The sequence below is a fragment of the Phasianus colchicus genome, chromosome 12 (genome assembly GCF_987193195.1).
Source record: "Phasianus colchicus chromosome 12, bPhaCol1.hap1.1, whole genome shotgun sequence".
NCBI lineage: Eukaryota > Metazoa > Chordata > Aves > Galliformes > Phasianidae > Phasianus > Phasianus colchicus.
The window spans coordinates 3008528-3028303 of record NC_143447.1 but is presented as its reverse complement, the minus strand read 5'-3'; the positions used below and the strand labels follow the sequence as shown (position 1 = coordinate 3028303).

The 19776-nt window shown below is 55.7% G+C and overlaps 1 long non-coding RNA gene across 1 annotated transcript; it reads left to right on the top strand.

Moving 5' to 3' along the window:
• Positions 1-15863: 15863 nt before the first annotated feature.
• On the top strand, positions 15864-19275 carry LOC149916237 (uncharacterized). The gene is made up of 3 exons (XR_016470258.1): positions 15864-17371; positions 18619-18735; positions 18844-19275. It is a non-coding gene; the product is annotated as an uncharacterized LOC149916237 (long non-coding RNA).
• Positions 19276-19776: the final 501 nt, after the last annotated feature.

Sequence of the window (19776 nt, the reverse complement as noted above, 5' to 3'; positions counted from 1 at the left end):
AGGCAAAGTTTCAGCTTCCCTTAAAGTTTCCTCCATCTCAAGATGAAAGGAACTCCGGAAGAAGAGACAGGAACCCAGTTTCCCTGAGGAGAGCAGTTCAGCTGGATTATTTCTGACTAGCACCAGTCAGAATGGAGCAGTGCAGCCAGCCACACGAAAGGTCTTACCCTTCTCATGGAACCAGATCAAATCTCCCAGCTGGAGGCCAGAAGAGCAGCAGAAGAACCCACCCGTGATCCTGCTGGGAAGTGAGTTAAAAACCACAGCCTTCATTTCTGGGCTTAAACAGAGCACGATTTGCAAACCCAGCCCAAGACAGCTCCTGGCAGAGCCATCACATCATCTTCCTGCTACCCCACAGAGAGACAGGAGCTGCTGGGGGCTCTTCTCATCTCCCTCCCCTCGATGCAGGACTTTCATCATGCCCAATGGATGTGGTCAAGCATGGCCTTACCACCTCCAGCAATGGTGATCATTAAGGTTGGAGAAGACCTCTAACATCATCTCCTCCAACCGTCCACCTCCCAGCAATACTGCCCACGTGCCCCTCAGTGCCACGTATCTACATTTCTCGAGCACCCCCAGGGACAGTGACACAACCACCACCCTGTGCAGCCCATTCCGATGTCCAACCTCTCTTTCAGAGAAAGTTTTTCCCAACGCCCAACCTGAACCTCCCCTGGTGCAACTTAAGGCCATCACCTCTTGTCTAGTGATCCAGCAGCCTCCCTTGGCAGCTCGTGCACTGCTTAATTACCCCCGCAGCTATGCATTGAAGTTTTTTATTGTAAGCAGCAGCTGATTTCTCAGCAGCAACAAATACTTGGGAAAGCTTCCTCCCTGGCACACGCTCTCTATTGTTCATCTCTTTCACATAAAGCGTTCCTAATGAAGAGGGAAAGAAGGATCTTGGCTTCTTTCAAAACAATCTGAAATATTATATTAAAAACATGTGCTGAGTGTTGACACATTTACTGCATTGCTTTATAAAGCAAATTGCCCGAGCTCATTGTGAGCTTGACACTATTAAGACAGCACGTAGCTACACAGCTGGAAGGATACAGCTGCAAGAAGACCCACTAACACGAGGCACAGTGCACCAGACTTTGGGGGCAGCTGAAACCACCAGCACCAAACAGCCCCTCTGGGTCTGAGGCCCCAAGGGGAGTAGTGGAGGGGAGGTTTAGATTGGATGTAAGGCAGAAGTTTTGTACTCTAAGGGCAGTGAGGCAGTGGCACAGCTTGCCCAGAGAAGCGGTAGTGCCCCATCCCTGCAGACAGGTCAGATATGAGGGCTCTCATGTGCTGTGGGTGTCCCTGTGCATTGCAGGGGTTGCGCTGATGGACTTCAAGGGCCTCTTCCAACTCAAATTGTTCTATGGTTCTGGTTATAATATGTACCAAGCCTGCTAGCAATGGGCAACTGTGGAAACACGCTCCAGTGTTTGCCCCTCTGCACCAAGCCCAGTCCCTTGGAAATGAACAGATCACCCTTGGGAGGTGCCCATCTTCTTCTCCAAGCAGACCAGCAGCCAAGGGTTCTCAGCACAGAGCAGGGAGGCTGCAGCATGCACAGAGCTGGTTTAGGTGCATTTACACACGACTTATCCTGGTTATACAACCATATCCAAGGTCTGGTCCTTGGCACGAGGTCCTCCAAGTCCAGCTGGGGCAGAGCACAACCACTGCACAGCCAAAGGCTGTCCTCTGTCAGGAGGTGACAAAAGACATCCAGGGAGAACAAGGGGCAACACATCAACCCCAGTTTCAGCACAGAGGAAGGCAAGGCAAGGGAAGGACTACAGAGGCCCCGAGCACCACACAGCTGCAGACAGAAGGCAGGGCTGGGAGAGCAACTGCAGAGGGATGGGATGTGCCGGAGCCTTCCCTAATGTAGAGAAAATTGCTTTTGCCAACTATCTGCAGTTTGGAAGCAATTACGTTTGGGGGAAAGCCGAGAGAGCACGTCTGGATGCTGCGAGCATGGCGTGTGTGCTTTAAAATGCAAGATCTGAGTTGGGGGAAAAAAAAAAAAAAGAAAACGAGAGAGAAAATTCCACTAAACAAAATGCTGTGCTGCGTTAAGTGCTGGGAGGTTGAAGTGCTGATGCTAAAAGCGAGGACAGGAGCTGGGGCAGCGCAGGTGCCAGCCCCGTGCAGCCATGCAGGCACCCAACTGCTATGCTGGCTGCAAAGAGCTCCTCCAAGCTGCAGGAAACACTTCTCACGGCTTCACCCTGCAACCTTTCACTCCTCACCCCTCTAAGCCGTTGGAATTGGAGAGGATTTCGAATCGTTAGTGCGCTGTCTCTAATGAGCGGGGCGGCAGGGGCTGCGAGGACTGCTGCCATCACTGCTCCCACACCAATCCCATGCTGTGTGCCCACGTGTGCTCCGTCCTTATCTGCTCCAGGACAGGTGTGGGAGCCGATGGCAGCCCTGACAGTGCCCCTTTTCAAAGTGCCACCACTCCGCCATCGCTGCGGGCTCGGAATTGAGACATGAAGGAGATTTGTGCCTGAGATAATGGCATTTATTAGACAAGCTATTGAGGACAAAACAAAAGCCAACAGCGGAGAGCCACTGCAAGCAAGGCTTTCAAAAAAATCCATCAAGAACACAAAGAGGAGCAGTGCTAATAGGTGGTGCTTCCCATCACTGATTAGAAAGCTTGTGCAGTCCCTTAATGGCTTTGGGAGAGAGCAGGCTGGTGTCACCGAGCATGAGGTGACAAGCACACATGAGCGGAGGTGACAGCGCCAGCCTGCTGTGTCTCACGGGGCCTGTGAGGACAGGGCAAGCAGAGAGGGCACGTCCTTGTCCCTTGTCCCTTGTCCCTAGCATGGTGGAATCAGCACAGCCCTCTCCTGCTACCCCCACCTGCACCACAACCATTGCACAAAGGCCCAACCCTGCAAACACACAGCAGGGACCACAGCCACTAAACATCTCTCCATCCGTTCCTCGGTGGAATATTTTACATTTCCAACTTGGGCAAACAGCACAAGAAGCCACCAAGGCTCTGGAGGCTAAGGCAGCCCCCAGGAAGCCTCTTAGACACCCGACCTTGCCGTCCCTTCTTGCTGCGGGGCTGGGGTGCAAACCGAGGCAGAGCCAGCAGCAGGGAGATGGGAACACGAGGGCGTCCCCGCCGCCCGGCAGCTCAGCCTGAATTTATTGCTTGTGACACGCTGTCAAAGTGAGACGCGCCTCGTTAATCAGAGCCGAGGCAAACAAGAGGGCTCCTTAGTGAATTAAGGGAAATTAGGCAGGCTCCGCTGGGTGCACCGCTGCCTCCCTTCCTGCTGGGGGAGGACAGGAGAAGCAGGGCACGATGCACAGCACTGCCCACCAAGGATGCTCTGCTTCCCCTCCACCCCCCCAAAAAAAAGGGACGCACGAGACTTAAAGCACGGCCCCAGCACCAGCAGTGCAGCAGCTGCCAGTGGGGCTGCCCACTGCTCTGCTCAGGAGAGCTTGGGTGCTCATAGAAAGCAGCTCAGCCCACGTGCTGGGCCAGCCCCATCACAGCCAGCATCCCTAAAAGCCAAGTTTCCCCATGGATACAAGCAGGAGAGGCAAACACCAGGCTGTGTGCACCACGGGCATGGATGCACACAGAGCCCCAGCTGGCACTGGGAGCTCTACACCAAGAGATTCCCTTGCCGAGCTCCCCAGGCGCTTTGTTTCCCAACTCTTAAAACAGAACCCATTGACTCTTCCCGAGTGGCGTTCTCTGCTAAGGAAGAGATCTATTTTTAAAAGCTTTTCTTTTACAAATGACGTGGTTTTCCTTTGTGGGCTAGGCTGAGCTGGCACATGCTGTGCTTTGTTTTCCAAGCGGTATCAGCCCTCACTGCACAGGGCTCTCCTCTGGCACCTCAGCAGTGCCCTGGGCTGTTTGGATAGCGTGCAAACAGCCCTGTCCTCTCCAAGCCCCTCAGTGCCATCAGGGATGCTGAGCCACACCCTGACAGCAGCAATTCAACAAACCCAATCCCTGCACAGGGAGCTCAGGGCAGAAAAGAGCTTCCAGCTCCCACTGGTGGAACCAGCTCTGCTCCAACCTCGGGAGCACCTAGCAGACAAAGGAGAAGCTGCAGCCCCAGCAGGTGCCCTGGTTGTCACCGTCCCAGGGCTGGAGACAGATCCCCCACAAGCAGAACGGAGTCCCTGCACTGCAGGAGGGTGCACCCAAGCAGCCCTTCCCCAGGTTCTCATACACCTGCAGGCACTGGCACAGGCATGCCTCATCTCCTGGACAGCCCCAGGGATGCTGCCTGTGGGATGTGGGCACTGTGAGTCCGGTCCCTCAGTTCCAGGCAGGCTGAACCCAGCCATCAGCAGCGTTTTCCCTAAATTAAACAATAAACAAGCAGCCGTTTCAGCTTTTCCTTACGCTGTGGCTCCTTATTAATCCCCACAGTAAACACAAAGGGAAGAAAAACAATTAACCTAAGAGGGATGCTTTCCGTTTAAGGATACGGATTGCTGCTACAAGCGGGCAACGGAACCGAGCGAAGCACAGCGAGCACCACAACACCTGGCAGGCCCTGGTCCCCATGGGAAGGGTTCCCAGCCCACCCCACAGCTCTGTGGAACCCAGGATGACTCGCCTGGAGATGAGCCAGGTGCTGGCAGTGGCACCTCACTCCTGCCTGGCTTTGTTAGCAAAGGAGCCCAGAGCTCTGCATCTCCTGGTAGGTCCACTGCTCATCCCACAGAAGCTGCTTCCCTCATGGTGCACCCAGCTAATTAATTACAGAGTGCAATCCAATCAGCCCGGCTATCCCATTTCGCTTAAAGGCATTTAAGAGATAACGCCATGAATCCCCAGATGGACTGGCCTGACCCCAGGCTCCGGCAGCGCGGGTGCTCCAGGAGCTGGCACTGCCCCGAGCCACAAGCAGGTGATGAGAAGCCACCTGCCCAGGCTGGGCACACTCTCAGTGTAGCAGAAGGACGGATCTGAAGGACAGATGCCAGCCCATCCCCTCCCTGCTGCCGACGTGTGCCCTGCATATGCTCAGCTACGGTGGAAGCTGCCTTGTTCTGATAAACCACACTGCATCGCAGGCCGTCTGGCTTGTGTGCTGCAGCTAGCCTCATTGCCTGCCCAAGCTCCCACTCCGCTGACTCCCCCCAAAAAGCCCTATAAGTGGCAGCATGGCCCTACCTGCAGGTGCTGGAGCAGGTTGCAGTGCTGGATCCTCGCAGCCCTGCAAGGTCTCAGTGCTCCGTGCCAGCTGAGCTCACAGCCTTCTTATGTTCAATGATGAAAGTGGCTGATCTCTGATTTACTGATCCTACACTTGGTTAATTTTGCCTACCCGGGGTGAGGATAAGCTCTTGGATTTGCAGACATTTTGAGGATTGTGGGTTTAATTTTTTTTTTTTCCTCCATTATTGTGTGTGCATGCGTCAAAAGCTCTTATTCCTTGATCCAAAGCCCAAAGCCAGAGCAGGGGATATATATCAAATCTAAATATGCTCCCGTCACAGGTGGCATCAAAAGCTTGTTGCTGTTGCAGTGAGTGTGGCTTTAGCTCGTGCTGGGTCCAGCCTGCCCCACGGCTGCTTGGCTCCATCACTCCACTGCACAACCACTTGCACCTCCCAGCCCCTAAAGCAATGAGCATCACTACAACAACCAAACACCACGGTTTCATCCAGTTTCACCAGCTCCTTCACACCTCCGAGCAAGTGGGGGCTTGGGGGCATTGCAGCATGCACAGCATCTGCCCCATGCACCTCTGGGAAAGCTCAGGAATGAGGATAGAGAATAGCTCAGCACATCTGGATGAAGGATAAGATCAAATATGATGTCCTTCCACCTCCTGCTGGTGTGTCCCAGCCCAGCCCAGCACTGCTTCAGGGCTCAGAGAGGTGTCCTCGTGGTGGTGACATGGTTGTGCTGGGGAACCCTTACAGCTGGGGGTTTTGCAAAGCTCCTGCCTCCCAGCTGGGCCCCGGGGCATGAGGAGCAGGGAGGAGCTGATCCATACATCCCCATACTGCAGCCGTGGTGGGGTGAGGGGAGAGGCTTTCCCCATGGCTGCGGGACTGCAGCCCTTCAGATGCTGATGTCAAGAGCTGGTTCAGCACCTCAGGGATTTGGGCAGGAGGAGGACAGAAGATGTTCAATGGACCCTGAGTTCATCCAACCTTCCATCTCGCAGAATGCTGTGTACAGCCCAGGTTCTGGAAGTGCTTTGCTCACTCTCAGCTCCCCAGTGCCCCTTGCAGCGCATCGTCTCCTGACAGGCAGGGCGAGGGCTCCCCGGGGAGCTGCCTGCTTCAGAAGCAGAGCAGTGCTGGAAGAGCACCAGCCCTCAGAGGCCAGCACCGATGTGATGTTGTGCCACCAGCCCAGAGCGCTGCTCTGCACCCAGCCCCAAAGCACCGAAGGAACGCGCTGAGAGAACCCCCAGCCTTCAGCAACCATCCTTCCTTTGCCAGTTGTGCCAATAGGATTGCCACTGGAGCCCGCACCACCTTCCATACCCTGCTATGAAGCTGCCAATTAAACCACCGAGCTGCTCTCGGCTCAGCCTCCCGTGCACAAAACCCTCCTGTTATCTCGCACCTGCCAAGAGCTGTGTCCCGGCAGATTTCTCTCGAGCTGACACGGGAGGGTAATTAAACCCCTCTCTCTCCTCCGCCAGAAGCGCAGCGGATGAAAGCCGATCCCTGGGGCCCTCGGGTCGCTGTTGCGGTGGTGGGCTGCCGTGCCAGGCGGGCAGCACGAGGGGAGGGGGCAGCTTCAGAATCGCCCTCATTGGGAAAGGGACGCGTGCCCAGCACGGCGGTCACCTGCTGCTGCAACACCGAATAGCAGCGGATCAAGAGCCATTGGGGGCACCGTCCCCGAGCCGCCGGTCCCGGAGCTCCGGGCGCGATGCTCCGGGCACCCTCCCCACCTCCAAGGGATCCAAGGGAGAGGGTCCCCAAAGCAAGGACCGCTGTCGGCAGCGCGGAGCCCCCGCCGCCCGCTGATACCCGGCAGCTCCCCGGGGACACGGCGCTTCCCTCCGCGCCCGGACCCCCATCTCCCACCTCCGTTTTACCTCCGCTGGGCGGTCGGGTGAGCGGCGCCGCGCTGCAGCTGGGCTGGGCTCGGCGGGGCCCGGCGCATCCTCCGCCGCTCCGGCTCCGCCCGGCTCCGCGCTCCCCGGGCACCGCGGCAGCGGCGGGGGCGAGCTCCCGCCCCGGGGCTGCGGCTCCGGCTGCGGCCGGCCCCGCACAGAGCGGCTCAGGCTCCGCTCAGCCGCCGCCGCCGCGCCGGGCACCTCCCGCAGCCGCCGCCGCCGCGCCCCCCGCCCGCCCCCAACCCTCCCCCCCCCCGCGCCTCCCGCGCCCGGCCCCGGTGACAAATGGCGGGGCGGTCGGGGTGGCTTTAAAGGGAGAGAGCCGGCCTGTGGAGCACCGGGTGCCGGGAGGATGCTGCGGTGGAGCCCCGATCCCTCAACGCAACGATGGGAGCTCTGCTCCCTTCGCATCCGTGGGCGCGCCGAGGCGTCGGGGCTCAGCCGCACCCCTGGCTACGGCTCTGCAAGACCACGTCTGCTTTTTCGCGCACTCGTCCGTGAGACCCATCGTTGTGGGACACGCGGGGGCTGTGCCGTGCCCCTTTCGCACCAGCCAGTCCCGTGCTGCTGTGACCTTTGGGGTTCCGTCCAGCAGTCGCTGCATTCGGTGCTTTGCATCACAGCGCTCAGGACTGGGTTTGCAACGATTCCCGCCCCATTGGCACCGGGATAAGTGAGGAAAAGCACCTGCAAGGAGGATCGTAAGGCAATTAATGCATAGCATTAGCAATGACGTTCTTATTCCTGCTCCACTTGTTATCACAACAAGCTTCGCTCCGGTCCACCATGATGCATAAAGCAGCTATCTCCTGAATCTGATTTCCTGTTTGGAGATGATCTCTAGCTGAGAAATTACCTGCTCTCGAAGCTGATTAGAGCCCTAATCAGCAGATTCTTCACCAGCCCTTTAGGCAGCCCCAGAATACAGAAGGAGCTCACGGTAATTTTGCACACGTGTTTGCTCAACCCCAAGGCACGCCGAGGGGACGCAGGGAGCAGCCTGTCAGAACTGGGGGAGGCAGAGGAATCACACTGAGGTGGTAAGCATGGGGTACTGTGGAGCACCTTGGGCAGCCTGTGTCACCCAGGGGTCTCCAGAGCCCTCCTGGGGCTGCTTACCCCTGCATCAATGCACCCCGAAGCACTGGGACAGACACACCGCCCTCCCTTTCTCTGTCTGTTCCTCCTCTCCACACCCCATCCCGTGCCTTTTCCAAAGCATTGAGGTATTTTTCCTCCTCTTCCTCTACAGCGCCGCAGCTCTCATGGTTAAAATTCTCTCTCCTGATTTCTAGCCTACAACAGCCAGTTTAAGCCTATTTGTTCTTGTGCCAGCACAGTCTTTTAGCTTAAATGGTTCTTTTCTGTACCTGGTGTTTTCTTGCTTGGTATATTTATGGGGAGCAATCATATCACTGCTTTCTCTGCCTTTGCTGGGCTCAACAAGCCGAGTGCTCTCAGTCTCCTCTCATAAGCCAGGCTCTCCATCCCCAGCCACGCTGAGTGCTCTGCACTGCTGCCATACAAATCCATCTCTCTGGGTGCTCTCAGTGACACACAGAGCCTCCGTGCTCCCTATGCCCCGTGCCACTGCCACCCTGCCATGTCCCACCATGGCCACAAGGCCTTTGTATGGCCTCAGCCCACAAGCACAGGCGGGAGATGGTATCACCATGCTCCGATGGCCACTAATAACTTTACCTCTGCTGTGCTATTCTCAGCAGAGATAAACCTCCAGTGTCTGATGAGCCAGAACAGAAATATCCAATGGCTCTCCCTTCTTTTCTATTTTTGCTGCAAGCTGGTTAACCCTGAAATCCAATTATTGCTCATTACTCGGTGGAACTTGCCTCTTATCAAACGGGCTCACTGCGAGGCCGCTGCACCGGCTCCCGGTGCTAATGGAGCTGCAAATTACTGCTGCCACGCTGATGGACGGGCGGGTGTGAGCCTGGGGTCACTCTGTAGGACAGCTGCCAGCCCTGCTGTGCCACCACGGGGACATGGGTGGGCAATGGGCAGCCTTTCAGTGCAGCTGAACCGGTCACAGGCATGGCACTGCCCTGGGACAGCCCCAGGGTGTCCACAGCACCCAGTGCATGGAGGCATTCAAGGCCAGGCTGGATGTGGCTCTGGGCAGCCTGGTCTGCTGGTTGGCCGCCCTGCACACAGGATGATCATTGTGTCCTTTTCAACCCAGGCCATTCTATGACTCTATGAGTCTATGATTGAGCATGGAGCAGTGCTGTGCAGCCCTGGGGGGTGTCAGGGCTGTGGGCTCTGCTCCCAGCACAGCACGCAGCATTAGATGAGCTGAAGAGTTTGCTCAGAAGCCCGAAGTGCTCCTCTGCACCAAACGGCTTCCCCCGGCCCTGCACTGTGAGAGGAATCAGAGGGAGCAGATGAAAGAGCAAATCTAATAAAGGGAGTTTTAATCAGAGCAAAAGTGAGCGGGGAAGGGGGGGACAGCTCAGAGTTGTACACTGGCTGGGAGCCGGTCCTTCGTTATCACAAACACATGATCAGAACTTAATAGTGTTTGACGTTTCATTAATTTAACCCGGGAGTCTTGGGAATAGAGAGAGAGAAAGAAAGAACATTATTAATTTTAAAGACCTCCTCCCGGAAGGGCTCATACTGAAAAAGAAAAGAGAAACGTTAGAAGAGAACTGTTTCTTTATGCTTTCCCCACTTTCCCCCTCTGTCTTTTTTTCTCTGGCTGCAGGAGCTTGTTAGCCATCAAAAACCCAGGGCCGGGCTGCAGAGCCTTCCCAGCCCTGTAAGGCAAGGATAGGATGGATGGGGTGCCCTGAGCATCACCCCAACCCCCTGCACAGCATCAGGAACTGAAATAGCTATCCCCGACCCCAAAGGCACAGCAGTGACAAGCAGCGCTTTCATCTCCGCTCTTTGCTTGGACTTGGTGGAGCTGGATGAGAAGCTGCCAAAAATAGGAGAACGAGGACACCGACTCTTTTGTGAGGGCTGCTGCGCTTCGAGAGGCGGATCTGAAGGGAGGCAATGGGAAAAGGATGGGAGATGCAGCACGGGGCTGTGCGGGAGCGTAGGGGAGATGCTGTGCCTTGGAGCACCGTGGGGTCCCGGTTGGGCATCACCTCTTCTCAGCCATCCCAGCACCGTGCAGGAGGAGGCTGAGGTCCAGATGCTGAGGCTGTGCCTCTCACTCCCTTTTTATTGCCGCCGTCTGACAGAGAAGAAATACAGAGGGGATATTTACGAGCCCTCCAATAGGTCGGTTTGGCTCCGGGCGGGCTGCGTTTCAAGCACCTCCACCGTTAGAAAGCATTAAGAGCATCCGAGATATTTACAGCGCTGACAGCTGGAGACAGACACAGGTTACAGCCCGTGCACCTGGAGCTGGGGTGTGTTTGGGTGCTGCTGCCCTGCTCTGGGATTGTGGCACCCATCCTCCTCTCCCACCCTCCCTTGAGCTCGTGTTTATTTTCATGCTCTGCTTTTGCATCCTATTCATCTGTCTCTCCTGCCATCTCGCCTCCCCGATCCTGAAAGCCTTGTCAGGAGCAAACAGAGCGAGCCCCGCATCTCCCAGTGCTATTTACCAAATAAGGCCTGGAGTCAGATTTTATTTCAGAACAGGGAAATGAACTGGATGCAAGTAGGGCAGGAGGCTCACTGTGAATAGCAACGATGGCAGAGAAGATGATGTGCAGGGAGGGGCAGAGACCCGCATCCCCCCCTCAATCACCCACCCAGGGGTCTGCAGGGCCAGGGGGGGATATGTCCTGTGCTATGGGGCCAGACCCCGCACCATGCCCCCAGTGGGTGATGTGCCAGCACTAACGAGCTGCCTCCTCCCCCTGGCAGCTCCACAGCGAGTTGCTGACGAGCCCTCCTTGGGGGCTGCTTGAGAGCTGGGATGCAGGCAGAATATTTTACAGCAGGCAATAGGAGCGTGGTAGATATTTCTGCATGCTGCAGAGAGACCTTGTGCAGGACGGCTGGGAAGAGGCCCTGTGCTGGGCAGGCTGTGGGGAGGAGCGGGGAATTTCCTCTGTGTCCTTGTCAAATATCCAAATTCTGGATAGGACAGAGGGCTGGGGTGGCCCTGCAGAGCCCCTGTAGCACCCCTAGGGGCTCCTCCAACCTCCCCCTGCACGTGCTTGCCCACACGTGGCTCATGTGGGTGGGTTGCCTGATGGCACTGGGATGAAAAGTGACCAAAAATGTATTTTTTGCAGGCAATCCACCACCCTTCCAGCAAACAGCCTTTAAAGAGGGGCCTGGCCCCATGCCCAACGAAGTTAACTTCCATTGACTCAAACCCATTTTGCTTCAGGCCCTCTCTGGCTTTTCCAGAGCACCGTGCAATATTGCACTGCCACAGCCACTGAATTCAGCTCGCTGTGTTCCAGGCAGAGAGATCCCTTTGGTATTACCTTTCCCACAGCCACGTAGGCTGCCTTCAAACCTCCACCTTGCTTTAAAGGTTGAAAGAAGGGTTACTGCTTTAAAGAGGCGCATTTGGCCTTAAATCCCTTTTCCTGGGGAGCAGAAGTGATTCCGGCCCGCGCGGCCAAGGGAAGCACATCAACCCCTGGTGGAAACGTGAATTATTGAGGTCTAGGGGTTGGCGGTGCACCCACTGCGGGCACCCGGTGAATTATTCACAGCCTGAATTTAAGTGGTTCCTGAAATGAAGTGCTGGAGAAGAGTACCCCGAGGGGTTCCGGGCTGGTTGGGCTCCAGAAGAAAGCAAAGGGAAGGAGTGAGTGCTGTGCTCCAGCTGTATGAAGTGAGGATACAGACGGGGTGGCCCAGCCCTGGGCAGCCTGCCCAGAGCAGCACTGGGATGAGTTCCCCATCGCTCTTAGAGCTCCTTGCAGCAAACCCAGGCCCCAGGAAGCGGATCCGGCCCCTCCAGCACTGCCATGGGAAGCTCTCTGGAAGCAGCCGTGGGCCCTCCAGCACTCTCAGCCCCCGCTGATTGCAATCAGTGCTTCATTCACATGCTTCTGTTTACCCATTTTCCAGGAGATCTCATCCTAATGAGGGAGCCAGGCAATCAGGCAGCCTCCTGGGAGGGAGGGATGTGGGGTTGCAGGTACCTGGCAGGCAGCATCCAAGCATCTCTGGCTAGGTACCACACATTCCCAGCTGGGTACCACACATCCCTGGCCAGGTATTGTGCATCCCCAGTCAGGTACTGTGCATTCCCAGCTGGATATCACACATCCCCAGTTGGGCATCACTCATCCCTTGTTGGGTACCGCCCATCCCCAGTTGGGTACCACACATCCCCGTTTGGGAACCACACATCCCCAGATGGGCACCACTCATCCCCTATTGGGTACCACACATCCCCAATTGGGAAGCAGATCTCCCTGATTGGACACCACTCATCCCCTTTGGGTAACCACACGTCCCCAGTTGGGCATCACTCATGTCCAGTTGGGTACCACACAGCCCTGGTTGGGCACCACTCACCCCCTTGGGCACTATTCATGCCCCACTGGAAGCCCCACTTCCCCAATTGGGCACTACTCATCTCCAGTTGAGCACCACTCATTTCCAGTTGGGTACTGCACATCTCCAGTTGGGCACCACTCATCCTCAGTTGGACAATGCACATCCCCATTTGGGCACCACACATCTCCTGTTGTGTACCACTCATCCCCAGTTAGGCACCACCCATCTCCAGTTGGATCCTGCACATTCCCTGTTGGGCACCACTCATCTCCGTTGAGCACCACTCATTTCCAGTTGGGTGCCATGCATCCCCAGTGGGGTACCTTGGCTGGGTACCATTCATCCCTGGCCAAGTACCGTGCTGCAGAAACTGGTACGAGCCCCCAGGTCACAGCATAGCTTAGGCCAGGATCTATTGCACACAGCACAGGTGAAGGAGATGGATCTGAGGGGGAGGCAGGGTGGAACAAGAGGGATTTAGCAACAAGGCAAAAAATAGCCTTAAAAATATGGCAAGCGAGCAAACAACACTGGTTCCCAGCACCATGAGGATGAGTTAAATCCTGGCTGGTGTAATTCAGCAGAGATCCCGGGAAGCTGTTGGAGCTGCAGTAATTTACTATAACTGCTGGTTTGGCTTGGCTGAAATGCTGGGTTTTATGAACGTTGGGACTGGGGTGCGTGAGGGGAGGAGAGACAAGTGGGGAAGGGTTTATTTACACTGCAGCTTAGGAGCTGCTTCAACTGATTTGGAGCACAGGTGAATAATTAATTGCATCTTTAAGGAGCCCAGCTCTTAATAACCCTCCCCACAGTGGTTGAGCACAGGGAAGGGGATGATGCTCTGTGCCCCTGCTGCTTGCCAGCTCTGGCTCTGCTCTTCCTGCCACCCAGCTGCTCCTGACACCTGGATGTCACATCAGTGCTGTAATGACAGCACTGTGAGACAGGGGGAAAAGAAAACCCATCCTATTACTACATGGAAAATATTTATATCACCTCCCACTCTCCGAGGTGCAGGCTGCTAATTGAGCACAGAGGTGGGTTTGCCTGCAGCACCCAGCCTGTAGAGCTGCCCTATATCCTGCATGGGGCAGAACCCCACCCCCAGAGCTCACATTTGGGGCACACGGGTGCTGCAGATCAGAGAAATTCCTTCACAGCAGCACTGACAGTTTTTCTAAAGCGCAGTCTCCCCGGAGCTACTAATAATTACTCCAGACCCAGACATTAAAGCACCACCAAAGAAAAAAAAAATTGGTTTTAATTAAAAAATTAATTTTTCCTGACAGACACACTGATGCTAACTTGGCACGGCGTTCGCTTAGGGAGAGGAAAGCCCTGAGGCTGTGCGGTGGGGGCACGGGGCTGTCCATTAATGGGGGGCATCCAGTGGAACCCCCAGCATCCCCTCTCCATCCTGCTGTGTCCCAAGGCAGAGTTGAGGGGATGGTGCCAGGGCAGCTGGCTGCTATGGGAGGGGACATCCAACACACGGCCAGTGGAAACGCTGCCATTTCTCAAAGGGTCCAGTATGGGGAAAGTAGGAGTGCAGACCTCCTCTCCCCAGCTGTGGCACTGTGGGGTGGGCATGGGATGGTTCCTTCCTTCTGCACCCTCACAAAACTGAATGCTGCTCATTCACACTGCAGAACCCCGCATCCTGCTGCAACATCCCTGCCAGCTGTGACCTCATCCCCCAACCATCATATTCAGGAGCAAATTAATAGGAGCAGCAATTAATTAATCGCAAATAACTGCTTGCTGCTGCCTGTGAGTGCCCAGGGCCAGCTGCAGCCTTGCTCCAGATCCCACTCTGAGAGCCCTCAGCTCACAACCAACCCCCAAATTGCAGCCGACCCCAAATTGCAGCCAACCACATGGGGTCCTTCTCCAAGCCCAGCACTGAATCGTGCTTTGCTGGTTGTTTTTCCCATTCTCCCTGAGAGAACTTCATCAATCTTGGAAATCATCAAAAAGAAATGCAGCTCCAATGCTCAGTGAGTGCAGTTAAGTTACTTCCTGGCAATATAAACCGTGGCTGTAAAGTCAAACATTCCTCTGCCATAACACGAGACAAAATGAGAGCTGGAGGGGAGGAGGAGAAACAGAAAACAGAAGGAGCCCCATCTCAGCTCCCAGCACTGAGACACGACCCAAGTAGGGCTTCTCAGGGCACCTCTCATCACCAGGTGGCCCCATGACCATCCCATTCATGACCCCAATATGTTGTAGCCCCTCTGCCCAATGCCACCCCCACTGCTGAGCCCTTGATTTGCTCTCCTGCTTTTTGTATCTCACTTTATTAGTGCTGCCTTGAAGCTGTGCACAATTAGAAGTATATTTGTTGTTTAAAAAAAAAAAATAGAAAAAGAAAAAAAAAAAAGCAGAGCTCACACCCAGCTCTGCAGCAACACTAGAAATAGTCCTGGCTGCCTTTAGCTGCTTGTATTGATTATCCTGCCAGCTGATTTGAATAATTAAGGCCAGATGGACCCTATTTATATGTTTATAGGAACAACCCTAGGAGTTATCCCTTGGGGTAAGTGTAGGGGGGGTTGCTCTTGTATCTTTTTCTGCTGCCTGTTCCTACCCTGTTGCATCCCCAAGCAGTGCTTCTCCAGCAACCTGTGAGCAGCGGGCAGCATTAGTGCTCCTCTTTACCCAGGAATAATTGCTGTTGGCATGCTGATACCATCCCTTATACAAACAGTGCTATAAAGGCCAGCCAGCCGTGTGCTGATGGCGGTGAGTAACTGGAGCTGGTGGTGGCAGTGGGTGAATGGAGCTGTGGTGGGGATGGGGATGTCCCCAGTGCTCAGCCCTGCGCCAGGGCAGGGAGGTCACTATCTGACCCTCAGCATCTCTCCAGGCTCCAGCAGTGCGTCACAGCAAGCAATTTGCAGGTGTTTATTGTCTGGGAAGAGCTGTCAAGCCTAGCTGGGTTTATTTATGCATACTTCCCAAACCTGGAAATAGATATATATACAGAGCTGTGACGTGCTCCAGAGCTGGTGGCCCCAGCCCTGCAGCAGCAGCTGGGGGCTGTCCTGCAGCTGTCTGTCCTTACCAACCCAACACCTTGGTGCTGGGGGGTGGCACTTTGCTGCAGCCCTGCTCCCTGCCCACAGCTGTGCCCATGTGTGGTGCATTGCCAGGTGCAGAGCACAGGTTTGTACTCCCCACTCTGGCCCCCTCCCCTCTGTTCCAGGCTTTGCTCTTCATCCCATTGCTCCCATGTAAGAGCTCGCTGCCCTGCTTTGGTATTTCTTTCCATGCCAGCTTTTTCACTGTGTCCTTCTCTATTAGTCACAGGAATTAGGGAAGACAGTTGGTATTTCATCATTAGATGTATCACATCCAATAAATTGATCATTATTCTCCGATGATTAGCAGCTCAGTTTCCATCAGTTTGGAGCAGTTCTGCTCTTTTTTTTCCCCCTGCCTTCAAGCAGCAGCACGCCTTCTCCTAGGATCTGTTCTAATCAAAGGATCAGAGCTCTGGAAATGTCCTTTGCGCACGTGGGAAGGCTGTTCTCCCTCTCACAGTAAGCGACTTTGAAGCACTGCATGCAGCCCTGCACCGTGGCAGTGCCTGACCTGCTTTCATTGCAGCCGCCTGCATCTGCCCCCACTCCTCCGCTGGAGCCTCCAGAGCTCTCCATGGGGTCAGTTCCTTCCCTTTGCCCTAGCTGCTGGTTACAACACGGCGGTGCTCTCCGTTTTGGGGAGTTTTCAGCCATTCTGAGCTATTTAGGAGCGTTACTCGTGTTTCCAACTTGGGAAAAGCCTCAGGGCGTGAGGACGTACGGCCCAGCACAAAGCAGGGGCTGTGTTTGGGTCGGGAGGTGCTGGGGGATGCAGCCAGCCCCGGCCCCGAGCTGCTGGAGAGCTCAGGGGAAGCCATTTCGGGCGGCATCTGCGCATCGCTGCGTGTCTGTGCGTTCTGGAGTGCCATCTGCTGGCACCCGGCCCACCGAGGTGCCCCCAGAGCAGCTCCAGAGCCCCTTTATGGGGAGCTGCAGACCTCGCTTCGTCTGAAAACCGGCTTGAATGGGGAGTGCAGGCAGCCCACGTGCCCTCCCCGGCTCTCCATGGGAGCAGCTTTGGCACCCCCACTTGTGCGTGGCTCCTTGGTGTGGGGCGGTGCAGTTACCATCTCGCATCCATCAGCTCTAAAGCTCCAATGATCCAACTGGAGCTCATTCCGAGTGAACACACAAATTCAATTTAGGATCCCATTCCCATCTGGCTGTGGAATGAAGCCTGCTTCACCAAGGGTTCTGAAATCTGATTGTGCGTCACTGTGCCCGGAGGCATCCCGATGCTGTGGGGTTCTCCCAGCAAAGACCATGGAGGCTGTGTGCTCTCCCAGGAAGGAGTGCTCAGACCTCCCCATGTAGCGTGGGGCTTGCAGATCCCCCAGCACCAGCTGCAGAACACCTGGAGAAACTGGAGCAGGGCCACAGGAAGGGAAGGGCCGGGCTGGGGGATGGCTCACCAGGGAGTGCTGGGTCCTCTGTCATCTCGGTCCTTAAATGTTGCATTGCAAACTCACATTTCCCAGCCAAAAACGCCTTTTGCACCAGCGCTCCCTCATTTTGCACGGTTACAAATCAGTGGAATGGGACATTCCTGATCGTTTCTGAACATCTGCTTTGAAAATGGGGAGATTTATCAAGTCTGACCTTCCCCGTGTGCACTTTTGCTTTGACGAAGGAACAGATTCCAATGAAAACCCACAGGGCTGCTCTGAAAACCATTCCCTATCCTCAACCAAGCTCTGGTGTGCTCTCTCCTCCCAGTGTTACTGGTTTGCACTGGTGATTGGCTGGGTAAGAAATGGGTTTGATGATGCTGTACTGTTGGCACTGCTGGCACTGGTTTTGGGGAGGAGAAGTCCATGGTCCCACCAGCCCCACTTGTCCCACAGAGCAGGGAGGATCTTGCCCAATGTGGATGAGGTGGGATGGTGGCACAGATACTGACAGAACCATGGATCTTGTTACCATGGCAATCAGCACAGCCCTCAAATGATGGCATGTCACTGGGCGGGCAAGGGGACATCCCAGCACCCATCCCATGAGCCAAGTTCTGGCCCACACCACACATCTGGGGGCTGGTGGACTGGGCTAATTGAATGTTTCTGCCTCCACATCTCCCTTCCCAGCAAATAAAACCAGAGTGAGATAAAAATCTATGGTGCTTAAAGGGGACGCTGCCAAGTACATTTTTATCAGCTTTCATTTGCATTTTGCTCTCATTTTGCTGGCAGCACTGTCTGGGAACAGCGTTCCCCCCCTGGCTGAGTACTGCCCAGCTTCAGCTGGCAGCCCCCTCCCTCCAGCACGCCCCATGCACACCCAGCACCCAGCTCATGGAGCCTGTTGGTGCAAACCCCAACGGGGAGTTTGCAAACCCCAGCCAGAGCTTTCTTTGCCCCATGAAACCCCTCACGGCCGCTTTTGGCTGTGCTGGGCAGAGCTGAGGGCTCGCTGTGCTCCTCTCCCTGGGATGCAGCACTGCTGCAGGTGGGAGTGCCACAGGTGGGGGTGCCACAGGGAAAAGAAAACGCCGTTTGTCCCGCTCTCGTGAACATTACGGCGTGTCTGGAGCTTTAATTTATACCCCGGCTCCCGGAATTAACAGCTGGAAAGAGAATATTAGCTTTTGGTTAAAAGCCGCGGATTTCAGCCTGAGACATCCTCGCTACTCCGCCCCATCAATCCTGGCAGAATTACAGCCCCCAGAGCCGCAAACCCCGGCGCTGCGCTCCCGCTGGGGGTCCTCATCGGGATGAACCAACGCAGCTCCAGGAAGGTCCTCCTCGACTCCTGAAATCCCTGCAACCTCTCTCCCTGCACCGTTTGCCTCCTGTCCTCCCCGGGCCGAGCCGCAGGGACCAACCCCATATCATCTCAGCCCTTGTCCCTATTTGATGCCCACGTCCCCGCCGGGCGATGTCCCCGCAGCCGCGGAGCGCTGGTGCCATCTCCCGGCACCGCGGGTCCCGGCTGGGTGGGCACGGCACTGCAGCCTCTCCGTGTCTCAGCAGGGTTTGCTCGTTTCTCTCCCCGTGCAGGAGCTGCCGAGCGGCCAAACCCCAGCAGCAGCGGTGAATGCGCTCGCTGCTGCCAGCACCGGATGGGACAGCCCAGCCAAGGGCTGCGCGCTCCAGGCAGACCCTGCGGATACCGAGGTCAGGCTGGGGGGCTCTGTCTGCCTGGTGGAGCTGTGGGTGTCCCTGTTCGTTGCAAGGGGTGGCCTTGTAGTGTCCATTCCAACTCCATTCTAGCTCCCTGAGCAGGTAATGGAGATGACCCGGATCGCGTCCTCTTCTCCATCCGTCCCAAAGGATGATCACAAGAAGGACAGAGTGAACGTGAAGCGAGGCACAGCTCCTTGCAGCCCTGGAGATGAAGAGCAGGAAGGGGAATACTTGGCAAAATTGAATCTGTACAAATCAGCAAGTCTGGATAATATGTAACCCACAGACTAAATAGAATTAGCTAATGAACTTAGCGAGCCCCTGACGATTATTCATAAAAAGTCAGTGAGAGAATGGCACATCCTGGGTTTATTTAATGTCTTTATTAATGATCTGAAAGCAAGAGTAAACAACACATTAATTACGGCTGCGGATGACTTGGAGCTGCAAGGTGTTGCAGATGCTGGCAAAGTGGCACCGCGGGCCCTAATGAGGTTGGAAGTAATGCAGTGGGGAGCGAGCTGAGCATCATCCATCAGCAGGATGCATCCCAGGGGAGTGGGACCTGAGACACCAATGGGAGGGAGTGGGGAGGTGTGAGCTTAGTGGGGTCTCAGCAGGAAGCCTGGAGTTAGGAGGATTGAGAGAGGAGTCCAGCGAGTGGGGCAAGCGTTGTACGTGGCCTCAATGGGGACACTGTAACCCAAAGGAGAACCACTGGCTTGGCACCCCAAGGCTCCAGAATGGGGGAGCAAAGCCTTTGCTCAGAGCCATTGTGCTCAGTGTCCGAGCACTGCCTGGCACTCCCTGTCCTGCTGCAGGCTCTTGGCAGCCCCTTCCATGGGCGGCAGCACCCAAAGGTGCCCGCTCGGCCCCACAGCCCCAGGGCGGGCACTTCTGTTCTACCCTCACACCGCCCCGGTAGGAACAAGGGCGCTTTGAGAGCAGGGTGGGCCACGGAGCGGGAGGCCTCTAGCCCTTTAAGAGGGGAAATTTGTAATCCGAGCGAATTCCTCCTTTCTGACAGGCGGG